The sequence below is a fragment of the Chrysemys picta genome, chromosome 2, assembly GCF_011386835.1.
Source record: "Chrysemys picta bellii isolate R12L10 chromosome 2, ASM1138683v2, whole genome shotgun sequence".
NCBI lineage: Eukaryota > Metazoa > Chordata > Testudines > Emydidae > Chrysemys > Chrysemys picta.
In genome coordinates this window covers 45,424,256-45,438,986 of record NC_088792.1, presented here as the reverse complement: position 1 = coordinate 45,438,986, position 14,731 = coordinate 45,424,256, and the positions used below count along the sequence as shown (strand labels likewise).

The 14,731-nt window shown below is 40.4% G+C and overlaps 1 long non-coding RNA gene across 2 annotated transcripts in view; it reads left to right on the top strand.

Annotated features, from left to right (window-relative positions):
• Positions 1-267: 267 nt before the first annotated feature.
• The window catches only part of LOC135981091 (uncharacterized), a 28,040-nt gene continuing 13,576 nt past the window's right edge, over positions 268-14,731 (top strand). The window contains exons 1-2 of one of the 2 annotated variants that reach the window (XR_010598056.1): positions 268-594; positions 4,045-4,128. This is a non-coding gene — a long non-coding RNA (uncharacterized LOC135981091). The remainder of the gene's footprint in view (positions 595-4,044; positions 4,129-14,731) is intronic. The other variant, XR_010598054.1, reaches the window with a different exon arrangement.

Genomic DNA, 14,731 nt, shown 5'->3' with positions numbered 1-14,731 from the left:
AATGGTAGCTTAGGTACAAGTGGTCATGACTTGATCACATTTATAATGTGCAAGCAGAATAAAATCCAGACCAGTTATGTATATAATTGGTGCTTTAATAGGGCCAATTTCATAAAGCTGAAAACAATTAGGAGCCAAATCATCCGGGTGAAAGAATTTAATCAGAGAAAATGTGAGTGATAATTGGCAATCATTTAAGAACACCCTACTAGATGCTCAAAAAGCCACAATCCTGCAGCTGAGGAAGAAGGACATATTGGTTAAAAAACCAACCTGATTTAGAGGGGAAGTGAAGGTGTAACCCTTGTGCCTAATAGGGAAATATTTCTTTAAGAGACCAAGGGTGGGGGTTGGAGTGAGTTGTGCCTGGGTCATTGTTGCTAGGCAGATTTAGCCTTCCACATCCAGAAGCTTCTGGATTTTGGGTGTGGTAGCTTTGGGTCTGCTCCTATAGGTTCCTTGTTGCTAACTCTATGAGGGTTAGCAGTCAGGGCAGTTGCTTTCCAAAGGGCCATGTGCCCTGTGTGAGTTGGGAAAGCTGAGCCCAGGAGTAGAAAGCTGGCAGTTGTCCCTAATTGAAGCATTTTGCAGCAGGTTAGTGATATTGTTAACCCTCTAACAGGGAAGCCGGGGCAGTGTTAGTTATAGAAAGGGAAAATGGGGAGGGAAAATAATTTCTTCTATTTTAATTGTATACTTTGAATATTTTGATTTTAGCCAAACTGTTTTAGAAAAATTGTCTCAACCAGTCTGAGTTTCTTTAAATGTAGTATGGGAAAGAGTCATTTATATTTTGCCATTCTCAGTTTTGTATTTTCTTGTTAGGTTTTTTTTTAAATCTATATTCTTTAACTGAGTGGTTAGTTAATCAGATAGTTAACTGGCTAACAATGAGAGTCTGCCTGGATTCCAACTGAAGATTCCTACAAGTAAGTGGAGGGAAGATGTTGTTTTAGACTCAGCAAACTGTATAGATTTGGTGATCAAAGACTCAGATGAACTCAACCTAAGCTTTTGGAAACTCTGAGTTTGTTCTTACTGTGTTTTTGTGGGGACTGACCTGTCTAGATTTAATTTATTTTCTTTATTTGTGTAAGTGGATTATAAAATAGCCATGTTACATTGTAAACATTAAGTAATTATTAATTATGTTTCTTCATCATAATATTTTATAAAATTGTTAATTAAATTTATTTCTTTAGTTCCTTTTGGGACTTGGATGTGGGAAAGTTGACCCTGTGCAATCCTTGCAGAAAATTGGTAGAGATTGAATTCTAGGTCTCCAGCTAATTTTCTGAGGGAGTTGGGTTATTTTTTAGGTACTGGAGAAGGGTAATGAAGTGCACTCTAGCCCACCCAAAGGTTACAAAGGCAGCTGTAAAAACTTAAAAAAAAAAAAAGGAGGGGGGGGAAGTTGATGGTAATTAATGTAAATCAGAGGTTAGGAATTACAGAAAATTGATAAGGGACAGAAGAAGTCGTCTGTGGCCGGTACAAGTAAGGACAATTAAAAAGGACTTTTTCAAATATATTAGGAACAAAAAGAATCCTGAGAGTGATACTGATTCATGTCTAGAGGGAAATGGTAGACTTATGTCTTTTCTGCATTATTATTTATAAGAGATCAATGAATATTTCTGTTCTGTATTTAGGGAAAATAAAGATGATCATCATGTGGTGGTGATACACTCTTTCTATTCTACTCGTATCTCTGGAGCTGCTAATGTAAGACATTTAAAATCTGCAGGTCTAGATAACTTGCATCCAAGACTACTGTGGAACCCACTAGACTTTTAATGTTGATTTTCAATAAGTCTTGGAGCACTGGGGAAGTTGCAGAAGACAAGAAGAAAGCTAATGTTGTGCCAATTTTTAAAAAGGGTAAATGGGATGACCTGGGTAATTATAGGTCTGTCAGCCAAACATCAGTCGTGGGCAAGATAATGGAATGGCTCACATGGGACTTGATTTAATAAAGAATTAAAGGAGGGTAATGTAATTAATGCAAATCAACATAGATTAATAGAAAATAGATCACATCAAACTAATGAGATATAAAATAAAAAGAACATTAGTACTTGTGGCACCTTAGAGACTAACAAATTTATTTGAGCATAAGCTTTCGTGGGCTACAGCCCACTTCTTCCACGAAAGTAGCCCACGAAGTTTAAGGTGTGAGTTGATTAGTCTGTAAGTATCAACATGAGGAACAAACACTTAATAATGGGCTCTCCAGTCTAGCAGAGAAAGATATAATACTGACTGACCAATGGCTGGAAGTTGAAGCTAGACAAATTCAGACTGGTAATAAGGTGTAAATTTTTAGCTGTGAGAGCAATTAACAATTGGAACAATTTACCAAGGGTTGTGGTGGATTCTCTATCACTTACAAATTTTAGATCAAGATGGGATGTTTTTCTAAAAGATCTGTTCTAGGAATTATTTTGGGGAAGTTCTAAGGCCTCTATTATTCAGACTAGATGGTCACAATGGTCCTTTCTGTCCTTGGAATCTTTGAAAGTGGTTGGTTTATGCCAAGACTACAACTCCCTTACTACATATGGGTGAGCAACGACTCACCCAAGATCACTTGAGCTAGCAACTGCTCACCATAGCCACAAGTCTTGGTTGGTGTAAACTGGCACATTGCCTTGAATTACGTTGATTGGTATAAGCCAAAGATTGTAAACTTATTCATATGGGCCCCAGACTGGCTGTTGATGTTGCTGGAACCCTAACTTTTGCATTTGACTTCATAATTCTACTATTCAGCCTTAGTGGCAATAAATAGGGTTTTTAAAACCGCAGTTTCCTGGGGTTTATTTTACAGACATTGTCTGTCTGTTTTAAATAATTGTAGTATTTTAAATTTCCCAAATAGACTTTGATGTTCATACCTCCATTGAAGTGGATGGCATTGGACTGAAGATTTTTTTCTTCAGACTCTTTTTGGGCTGAAATCTACCCCCAGGACAATGTATTGGAAAGGTGTGTGTGTGTGTGTGTGTGTGTGTGTGTGTGTGTGTGTGTGTGTGTGTGTGTGTGTGTGTGTGAGAAAACAGGAGGCTATAATAAGAGCTATTCTGAGGTCTTCTACATTGTGTGCAGTATCAAGGAAAAAGGAGGCTATTGAAGGACTTGTGTCTGAGGATTTTAATTTTGGAATATTTAATGAACTTGTCACATTTGTAGAAATGAAACTCGCAACTTCTAATACACTTGAGACCATCATGTAATAACAAGCAGTTGATACAGAAAGTCCTATTGTATTTTTTGATGAAGACCATATCGGTCACAATCTGAATTATTGTCATTTTTACAGCAGGATAATGATCAGGAGACATTTATTTTTAGGAGGTGTGGTGAAAAGATAGAGAAAAAGGCAGTTGGTGAAAGAAAATGCAGACACCAAATCCTCTTAGAAGAAGGCATGCTGCCCACACATGCTTTTACACAACGATGCTTGATCTTTTCATGATGCCTGGAGGCAAAAATACGGAAGTCTATGTTAACCTCTGTGCATTTGGTTCATTAATGTCGTAGGGGTTTAATGAGAAGATGCCCTGTTATGAGTGATGATCAAAACATAGTGATTGGGTATTAAACAGAATACTTTATCTACCCGTAGCTGAAACTGCACTTGGGTATTGCATCATAAACCACATCTTTTAGGAGCACGTGAGGCAGCTTTTCAGCTAGGGTTCATCAGCGTAACTCCATTGATTCAACACTGAACCATTCTGAAGGGAAATATTTGCCTTAGTCCAATGTTGCAGAGGTATTTAAAATTACTTAAGAAACCTTGTGAAACCACACTTCACACATTTAAACAAACTAATCTCTTTATACCCATAGGAGAAAGCAACATGAATTTGAAGACCCATTGTTCAACTATATTTTGTCATGAATAATTCATTTATGTTCTTTCTCCAATTTATCTGATAATACCACACATTTACCCCTTCTGCCTGCATATTGTTTCTTTTATATAAAAGACACTCATATATAGCAGTTACCTGGAATTTTTCTTCTTTAACATCCTAGCAACTAACAATGCTGATTGGAGTGGAAAACCTGCCACCTCTTCCAGGTGGAATTGGCCAACTGCAGTGCTGCAACCTTAACAAGGTATCACTAGCTAAAACAGAAATTTTAATTTCCTTTATATGATTTCTTTACTTTTTGCCTCCATCCTTGCAAAATAAGCTGGTTTAAAATGGAAGGAGCTCTGCATTTATACCAACATTTTACTGCTATAGTAAAATAACATTGCATTAGAACAGATTGCTGTTAAGGGAGAGGAAGGCAAAGATGCTATCACCCTCCTCTTTCTTTACATAAGAAAGTATTTGGGTCAGATCTTTAGCTCTTATAAATCGGCATAGATCTGAACTTGTACTGATTTACACCAGCTGAGGATTTGGCCCTTGTACAGTGGCCCTCCGTAATTTTCAGGCAGGGAAATATGTGGCAATTAGAGATTGAAAGCAGGCAGGCATTCAGTTTCAAGTGATTTTTTTTTAAATGCTTGTGCAGTTGTACTTTCATGTGATGCATGATTAAAATACCCATAAAACAGACCATTCTTATGCTTGTCAACTACTTCATTTTCCTTGTGCAAAGATTCTTGTTTGTTGAGAACATGCCCTACAGTATATAGGCAAGCTACAATAGCAATATTGCTATAAATACAGGAAAAATGACAAGTGATATGCTCTAAATTTGTCATCAAAGGAAAAAAGATCTAATTAGCAATTTTGTTAAGTAGTACTGTGACTATTTGGTTAAATAAAATACAAAAATAATTAAACTGGTCCCTCAAGCCACTTGTGCTTTGTTTGAAAAAAGCAGACAACCCAATTCCAATAGACAAAAATATACAACCCCGTGATACCCAGACAAACTGCTCCTGTAAATAGCTGCATGTTGCCTCAAAAATACTTAAATGTTCAATTACCTTGAAATTTATTTTTTTTTCTCTCAAATTGCAGCAGTAGTGAAATAACTACACCAGGTCAATGCTCAGTGGTTTATGCCATATAAAACCAAATGGTACAAGCTTATAGTTCTGTTTCTTTTACTTTCTCCAGCCCCCTGCTGGAACCACTGATTCATTTCACACATCTGAATTTCCTACTGAAAAAGATAAGGCTGTAATTAAAGCATTTCAATCCAACATACATCAGTGTGACAGCCGGTAGAATACTATTCAGTACGTTTATTAATGGAATATATTCATTTAGCAATTCAAAGCCTTTATTTGTATTATCTGAAAGTCTGTACCACTGTGAATGGTATTTTACCAAGTTTTTAAATGACTAGCACAGTTCCTGAGATAATTGCACTTCTGATCCCTTTGTTGGCTCCCTGAGGGCTCCCCACTCAAGTCTTGGGCATCTAGCTATCAACTTTTTGGGGGCAAAGTCCTGAGACTCTCCTTCTAGACTAGGGATTTAGGTGGCAAGTCACTGTGGTCACTTTAGTAAGTTGAAAGAATGAGGAGTACTTGTGGCATCTTAGAGACAAACAAATTTATTTGAGCATAAGCTTTCGTTAGTCTCTAAGGTGCCACAAGTACTCCTCGTTCTTTTTGCTGATACAGACCTAACATGGCTACCACTCTGAATTTAGTAAGTTGGCATTTAGTTCACCACTGGCTGTCCTGTTCCTCGGGCAATGACAGGGCTAACCTGTGACTAGCCAGCCTTCATTAAGCAAAATATTATTTGTACAGAACAAAAGCATTAGCGAGAACATATCTTTAAAACAAACTGCTTATGTGCAGGTCTTAGCGTACCAGGCTGTCACCAGGCTGGTCACTTTTATACTTTTTTTTAGTTCTTTGTTTGCCAGGTTCCTCCAGCCAGATCAGACTAGTATACACACTTTAACCCAGGGAGATGAGGCTTCTTCAGACCTGCCTAGGGATTTCAATTAATTACCTCCCTCCTCCTCCCCCGCCCAGTGATTTTTAGATCCTGCAGGAAACGCCTGTAACTCCTCCATGGAGACAATTGTAATGCTAGGATTTGTATTTTAAAGACCGTATAATACATACACACAAGGGTACTGAAATAAGGTTGCATATGCAATTTTAGTGCTGGGATTTCCTAACTTTTGAGAGCTTGACTTTGTAACCTTGACTAAGTTCTTCTAATGTAGCTCTTTGTGTATGTGCGCGCATGTGTAATTGTATATCTCGGGCCATCGCTAGGGAGGTGCGGGGTCTGGGGCAGAACAGATGAATGCGTCACTTTCGGGACCGATCGCGCCGGCCAATCGTGCCAGTCCGTGGGGCCCCCCAAAGCATGAGGCCTGAAGCAGTTGCCCTGATTCGCTGTACCCTAGGGATGGCTCTGTGTATATTCTTCCCCATGCCCTCTGTCTTTAGATTTTAAGCTAATCAGAAAACCATAGCTTTTTTTCTTTAAAAGCACTTACCACATATAATATTTTCTCTCTGCAGTTCTGTTTCTTTGGATTTTTGGACATAAAGCATGGGGTTAAACATTATTTCAAGCAAATAGAAGTGTTGTGTCCTTCGCTTTACACACACAGCAAAATATCAAGGGACCACCTGGGCAAAGTAGAGTCCAAATAACTGTTTACTAACTACATAAAACTTGCAAGCCCTAGCTACATATATACACTGCTGTTCTGGCAGGGCTCTGGTGGCTTCTGAAACACAGAAGATGGTAAGGCCCACTAGAGGGCTCACAAATTATTTAAAAGGATACTACCCAATTCCTATACACTGCACTATCATTGAGGGTTTCTAGAAAGTAGGAAAAATGGGGTTAGGTCCCTTCAAAATATATATAAATATTTCTGTATTTCATTTGTTTAAAAATAGTTTAATATATTTCCCAACCTCCACTATGCTCTGGAATCCAAAGGGTGTTGTTTTGACTGGATCAAGAACAAAAAAAATCATACAACAGCAAGAAGACTTTGGGAAACGGGTATGCTAAAACTCTGCTTTAAATCACAAAGCTAGAGCTGTCACAGAGCTCATACAAGATCAGAAATTTTATATTAACTGTTTTTTGAAGTGAATGAAAATATTAACTGATTACAAGATTTTCTGGAAATTATATTGAGAGTAAACTTTGGCCTGTCGTAATAAATATGAAACGCAGACAGATGCAGTTAGGAAACTCATATACAGGGTTCTTTGGGAAGCTGGGACTAGAACCCTGGTGCTTCAGTTCCAAAACCACTGACTACCACTTGAGCAAAAAGAGAGCTCCTTTAGTTGAAGCAGTATCGGGTGCCTTATTCCCTTCATGGGGTAGCCCCTGGAAGGCTCACAGATTCATACACAAGGAGCCAGGACATAGTTCACTTGTAAGAATGGTGTAGTGTTGTATATTGAAAACTATAGCTGATGGGTAATGTTCTTTCAACTGACAATGCAGTTTCCACAAATATTAAATTTTACGATAAAATTTTGATTTTTGCCAAAAAAAAATTTTTTCAACATAAAAAATAAAATTTCTTGTTTGACCTGAGTCAAAATATTTAGTTTGTCAAACTGAATTGCAACACTAACTTTGTTTGGATCAGTTTGACTTTAATCTGTGTCCACTTGAACTACTGCAGTGCCTCATATGTGCTCCCATTCTCTTCAATAGGCTGGACTCTGTGGTTGGACTACATCTCCCATTAAACACTGTTTCAGAGTAGTAGCCGTGTTAGTCTGTATCCGCAAAAAGAACAGGAGTACTTGTTGCACCAGGACCGGCTCCAGGCAGCAGCTTGTCAAGCAGGTGCTTGGGGTGGCACGTCCAGGTATTTGGCGGCAATTTGGCGGATGGTCCCTCACTCCACCTGGGAGCAAAGGACCTCCCGCCGAATTGCCGCCGCAGATCGTGATCGCGGCTTTTTGTTTTGTTTTGGCTGCTTGGGGCGGCCAAAACCCTGGAGCCGGCCCTGTGTGGCACCTTAGAGACTAACAAATTTATTAGAGCATAAGCTTTCGTGGGCTACAGGTTGTAGATCTTTGATCAAAGATCTACAACCTATCCTGAAAGATGATCCCTCACTCTCACAGATCTTTGGAGACAGACCTGTCCTTGCTTACAGACAACCCCCCAACCTAAAGCAAATACTCACCAGCAACCACACATCACTGAACAAAACCACTGACCCAGGAACCTATCCTTGTAACAAAGCCCGATGCCAACTCTGTCCACAAAGCTATTCAAGTGACATCATCATAGGACCTAATCACATCAGCCATACCATCAGGGGCTCGTTCACCTGCACATCTACCAATGTGATATATGCCATCATGTGCCAGCAATGCCCCTCAGCCTTGTACATTGGCCAAACCGGACAGTCTCTACGCAAAAGAATTAATGGACACAAATCTGACATCAGGAATCATAATACTCAAAAACCAGTGGGAGAACACTTTAACCTGTCTGGCCATTCAATGACAGACCTGCGGGTGGCTATCTTACAACAGAAAAACTTCAAAAACAGACTCCAACGAGAGAGTAAAGCCACATGCTACCTGAGTTTGAACAGAAAAATTAGGCATCCTGAAGAAAGCTGGGTTTAGTTAAAGTTAAATATACACGGAGCTGAACACTGGTTGCAATTTTTTATTCTGGTAAATTGGGAGTTATTCTACAGGGTATAAAATCAAACTTTCATGACTACCACAAGGAAAATCTTCTTGCATTTAAAAACAGCTCTGCTGTGAGAACAGAATGATCCTCTTTCTGAATCCTCTGAGGTGGACTTAGCAAATCTTTCTTATTTACCGGATTCTTGATGTTTGTTTTTTAGTCTCATTGTCTTCATGTTTTAATGGAATTTATCTGCCAGGATCTACCTGGGGGATTGTGTGTTAGCCATTCAATGACAGGGTTGAAAAGATTCCATCTTTCAGCAAAGTTTGCCTTTTAAATGTTCCTGTTTGGATTTCACCACTTGCAGTATAACTGCTTGTATGGAATTTAAACTTCAAATGCGACTCTCTTCTCCACCTAACTTGATTTAGAATACTGAAGCAAAAATATATATGCCTTTCTATTGGTTCCTCTCAAACAATCTGGTATTTGGCACAGTAAGCAGCAGTCATCTGAATGTTCCTTGTGTAAATGGACACAAATATCAATCATAAACTTTAAAAAACTTAATTCAGGGTAGCAGCACAATACTGGTGCTTTTGAGAAGCTGGCTTTAAGATGAAGGTATCTCCTCCCTGTGATGTCTTCCCCCCCCCCTTTTACTCCTTAAATGAACGTTTAAGAGCTAGGTTGTACCCTCCCAGGTTGCTATGTGCGGGGAAAGGGCTTGGAGTGCCTACCTCTAAGGCTATCTGCGCTGCAATCAGAGGTATACCTCTGATTGCAGCATGGGTAGGCATACCTATGCTAGCTTTAATCTAGCTAGCTCATGAAAAATAGCAGTGAAGATGCGACAGCATGGGGTTCAGCATGGGTTAGCAACACACGTAGGTACCCAGGGCACTAGGCGGGCTTGCACAGACCATGCTGCCATATCTTCATTAGCAAGCTAGGTAGATTAAAGTTAGCCTAAATATGGTTACCTGAGCTGCAGTCAAACCTCCAATTTGTGGTGAAGGCATCCAGCCTAAAGTTCACCAGGCTGCATTTTTTTTTGTTTGCCTACCAGAGATTTTTTGAGAGGAAACGCACATGGGCTTCTTTTGTGTCTGCCTGCTCTGTGAATAAGCTTTGTTATCAACTTTAATATCAGGGACTCACTATTCTTTCCAGTTGCACTGGTTGTCATCATGCTGCACTCAGCTCTAGCTACTTTGAAATCCACTTTTTGTTAGTTTATGTCTAGTGTCTCTGAACCCAGATATGTTTTATACACTTAAGAGACGCAGTAAAGAACTCCATTTCTGCATCATCATCAGAGCTTTGTCCTCCAGCTGCATTTTCATAAATTCATTTTGCCTGTGCGTGTAGCACCCCAAGAGTGGAAGAGTTCCTCCATCTAGAGTGGCTGTGTGGCTCGGCTGGGGACCAGTGAATTCTGTGTTCTCTGTGCACCATCTCCTCTTCCCTTTAAGAACAACAGAGGGGCTGAGTCTCATCCGGTTTATGGAAGCTGACTCCTTGCAATCAACTCCCTTCTCCTTGACACTGTCTCTCTGGGCTCAGCTCACATGTTTGGGTGGTCCCAGCTACGTGCAGGACTGCAGCTGGTTGCTCTCCCAAGCCAATCAGACTCCTCACAGGCTGCTCAAGTCTTAGACACCTGAGTAGGCAGACCTTTGGGATCTTAGGGTTCTACTGTGTTGATTTTGATGGAATAAAGGTGCCAGAGAGTCAAAGATGCTAACATGACACTGGCACTGTAGAACAATAATTAAAGATGGTTCTGGACTTTGAGTACATAGACCATGACCTGCTTAGTATCACGGAAAACACTTGAGAAAATTCATGCCACAGGTTGGAAATTTATTGATTGAGATGCACAAAAGGAAGAGTCAAAACTAGGCAAAAACTGTTGAAACAAATTTAGTGATTATGCAAAACAAACCTAATTAAAACTTATCAAAGTTCCCTTTTCAGAGAGAGAGAGAGGGAGAGAGAGAGAGAGAGCGAGAGCGCTCATTGGTTAGAATCTTTTTTTATGATAAGAACATAAGAATGGCAATACTGGGTCAGACCAAAGGTCCAACCAGCCCAGTATCCTGTCTACTGACAGTGGCCAATGCCAGGTGCCCCAGAGGGAGTGAACCTACCAGGTAATGATCAAGTGATCTCTCCTGCCATCCATCTCCACCCTCTGATAAACAGAGGCTAGGGACACCATTCCTTACCCATACACTGATAAGCAGTCCTTGGTGGTGAATAAAGGGTTAGATCTGCTGTTCACTTTTGGGTTGGGAATGATATCCACTTTCCTGCATTTAACAGAACAGACCGGCACAAGGGGGAGAAGAGCGAGGATAGAAAATGGTGGGGAAAGTAAGCTTTTGTTGATGCTTTTGTTGTCTGGATACAGGGTGGTTGATCAGTCATGAACGTGCTTTGTGGTGGCAGGTTGGCCATGGCAGCTGTTAATCTGGACTCCAGCTCACCTTCCTGGTCAAGGATGTCATTTGGTTTGTCTGGTTAGGTTCCTCTCTCTCACTGGTCCCTCTGAGGCCATGCAGAGTTGGATGGGCCATCTCACTTCTTCATGCCAGTGCTGTGCAGTTGGTCTCCGGATCAGGCGCAAACTTGAGCGCATGAGCGATAGGATAGGAGGCAGACAGTCGGGGATGGGAAGGGGTCGACAAAGCAGGATTCCACAGGGGGATAGCCAGGTGTTTCCACTGTGTGCCAAGGTCAGGATGTCACAATGAAAAAGCCCTTAGAAGTGGCAGTCACAGTGGTAATGGAAATTCTCCCCCACCCCGTGTTCCCAAGTCCTTTTTTTTTTTTAAAGGTCCCCAGAAAGGAAAGATGGATGTAACAATCCATTTTCTTTGTTTTGTCTACCAATAGGTCTAATTTCTGAAGCACCAATTCTGGTCCATTGATTTCTGGTTGTCTACCCCTCTTGTTTACCAGTTATGATCTTAACATAGTCCCAAAGTTATCCTGTGTTTAAATTTATTCGATCTTTCTGTCTCCTCCTTATATAAAATAGGTCACTGACAATTCGCTTTTCACCAATTAAGCTCACAGTTGGGGTAGGCCTGTTAGAGCCCAGAGTTAGAACAGGTCTTTTGCTCTGGAACATCCAAAATAGCGGGGCTACACGTATTTCTTTGCAGTTTGTACTAACAGCAATACATTTAAGTGAAATGATTGCTTTCAATGGCATGCATGATAAGCCACTTCTTTTTTGGTGGCACATCTTGGTATGATACTGTGAGTGGCTTGAAATAAATGTAGTTGTAATATGGTCTCTGCCACTTATTTACCTTGGTTTTCTCTTAATGCTTCAGTCATTGCGCTTCTTATGTTCGCTTGGGAACCATAGTTTTCACTAGTCATGCAAAGTGAAGTCCATTTTTCACAATCTTTGCAGCTTGTTACCCATCAGAAAATAATTTAAAATTTTTAGTTAATCTATTAACAGTTCAAATTCACATTAGATTTGTTATATCGTTCTGTAACATAATGATCAGTCACCAAACCTGACAATTTGGTTTCTTGTAAAGAAAATGTCTCCCTCTCCCAAGTGACTTTTTTTTTTTTTTTTTTTTGCATGATCAAAGTATTCTTGAAATTTCTGACTGATATATATTTTTTGTCTAGCAGTTGGTAGTCCTCTTCATGCTTCCATTGGAACATATTGCAGATCTCCAATGTCACTGTAGCACTCATTCTGATTCTCTTCAATACCAATTGCCTCCAGGAAAATTTGGAAGTGCTGCAACTATCTCCCTTTCTCTGTCAGGGCTTACTTGATAAATAGCAGGCCTTGTGCTGGCTCTTTGAAGCAGACTGTCCTCCACCGTATCCATTTCTGAACCTGCTCTAGAAGGAAAAATGGCAGCTCAGTTACCTGGGCCACCCAGGTTACTGAACTGCCATCTCTCCTTCTGGAGTCTGGACCCGGGTTCGAGAAGTTCCCCTGGGATCTGCCCACGTTACTGAGCTACCACCTCTCCTTGCAGAGCTGTGAGCCAGGTCTGGCACCCATGTACGTTAGTGCTCAAGTCCTAAAAAAAGAAGCATCTTCCACTACATTGACTTACTTTGACAGAGAGCCCTGCATTTACACTTTGACTCTATTATTAACATAAACACATCAACCTAATGTAATGAATAGGGTTTTCTTAATGTAGTAATTTTCATGTACTGGAGTGGTCTAAAATTAGGATGAAAATTCGTAAAAATGAATAATAGCTTTTTATAAAACCCAAGAAATTTTTGGTAAAAATCCATTTAAAAAAATGGCCTAGTACATAGACTTTGTTCTGTTCACTTCTACAGGGTATATGAACCCAATTTGAAGAGAATGGGGGGGGGGGATTTAAACTGTATAAATAAGACTGCATATAGCTGAGAGAAGTGCTCAGAACAGTACCGAACGTTATACTCCAGTGGAATGACTTCTCAATGTGGAAGAGGGTGACCTCCTTAGATTCCAGAAGCATTGCATGAGCTCACCGGATTCCAGTATCTCAGCTGACTGCAGTGATTTAGAGTCAAATAAGCTATTAGCATAATAGATTTTATTAGACACACCCAGTGCATCAGAATCTCCTCTGTCACCCATTCTTCGTTAACATCCAGGGCGGCACCAGCGCACCAAGTGCATGCCTGGGGCGGCAAGCCGCAGGGGGCGGCCTGCTGGTCACTGTGGGGGCGGCAGTCAGGGAGCCTTTGGCAGCATGACTGGGGGAGGTCCGCCGGTCCCGCGGCTTCGGCAGCAATTCAGCGGCAGGTACACCGAATCCGCAGGACTGGCGGACCTCCCGCAGGCGCACTGCCTAAAGCCGCCTGACTGCCGTGCTTGTGGCAGCAAAATACATAGAGCTGCCCCTGGTTAACATGCTGGTGACAGAAATTCCATGGTGAAATAATACGAATATATTCCTACTGCTATTCTAACAACCACCTGACCAGGATGGTGAGAATGATTATGAAATGCTCAGGGAGATTACAGAGACTACGGAAACAGACAACCAATAATAATGGGGGATCTCAACTATCCCTGTGGTGACTGGGAACATTGCACCTCAGGATGGGATGCAGAGAGAGAATTTCTAGACACCATTAATGACTACTACTTGGAGCAGCTAGTCCTGGAACCCTGTGTGGCAAACAGGATCTGGTCCAAGAGGTGAATATAGCTGAATCACTTGTTAATAGTAACCATCATAATGTAGTTAAATTTAACATCCTTGTAAGGGGAAAAGTACCAAAGAAACCCACCACGGTAGCATTTAACTTCAAAAAAGGGAACTACACAAAAATGAGCGGCTACTTAAATGGAAATTAAAAGGAATAGTCACAATAGTGAAATGCCTGCAAGATGCATTTAAGCTTCTATTAGTGTATTGTTTAAAAAGTTTCAACTATAAGTATACCCAACATTAAAGATAAACAGTAAAGGGACCAAAAAATACCAATATGGCTAAACAGAGTAAAAGAGGTGGTTAGAGACAAAAAGAAATCTTTCAAAAATTGGAGGTCATATCCTACTGAGGAAAATAGGAAGAAATATAAACCTGGGAAGTCAAATGTAAAAGTATAATTAGGCAGGCCAAAAAAGAATTTGCAAAATTCACAGAAACTAACAGCAATATTTTTAAATCCATCAGAAGCAGGAAGCCTTGCATAGCAATCACTGGGGCCACTGGACAATCAAGGTGCTAAAGGAGCATTAAAGGAATACACAGCCTTTGCGGAGAAGCTTAATTTTTTTTTTCAACATGACAGAGATTCTCACATCTGAGCCATTCTTTCAGGTGACAAGTCTCAGGAACTGTCCCAGACTGAAATGTCAATAGAGGACTGTTCGGAACAAATTGATAAATTAAACAGTAATAAGCCACCAGGAACAGATGATATTCACGTAAGACAGAAAATTAGCATAATGCAACTGTATAAATCCATGGTAGGGCCACATCTTGAATACAGTGTGCAGTTTTGGTTGTTCCAGCTCAAAAAAGGTATATTAGAATTGGAAAAGGTGCAGAGAAGGGAAACAAACATGATTAGAGGGCTAGAACAGCTTCCATCTGAGGCGAGAATAAAAAGATTGGGACTGTTCAGTTTAGAAAAGAGGCAACTAAGGG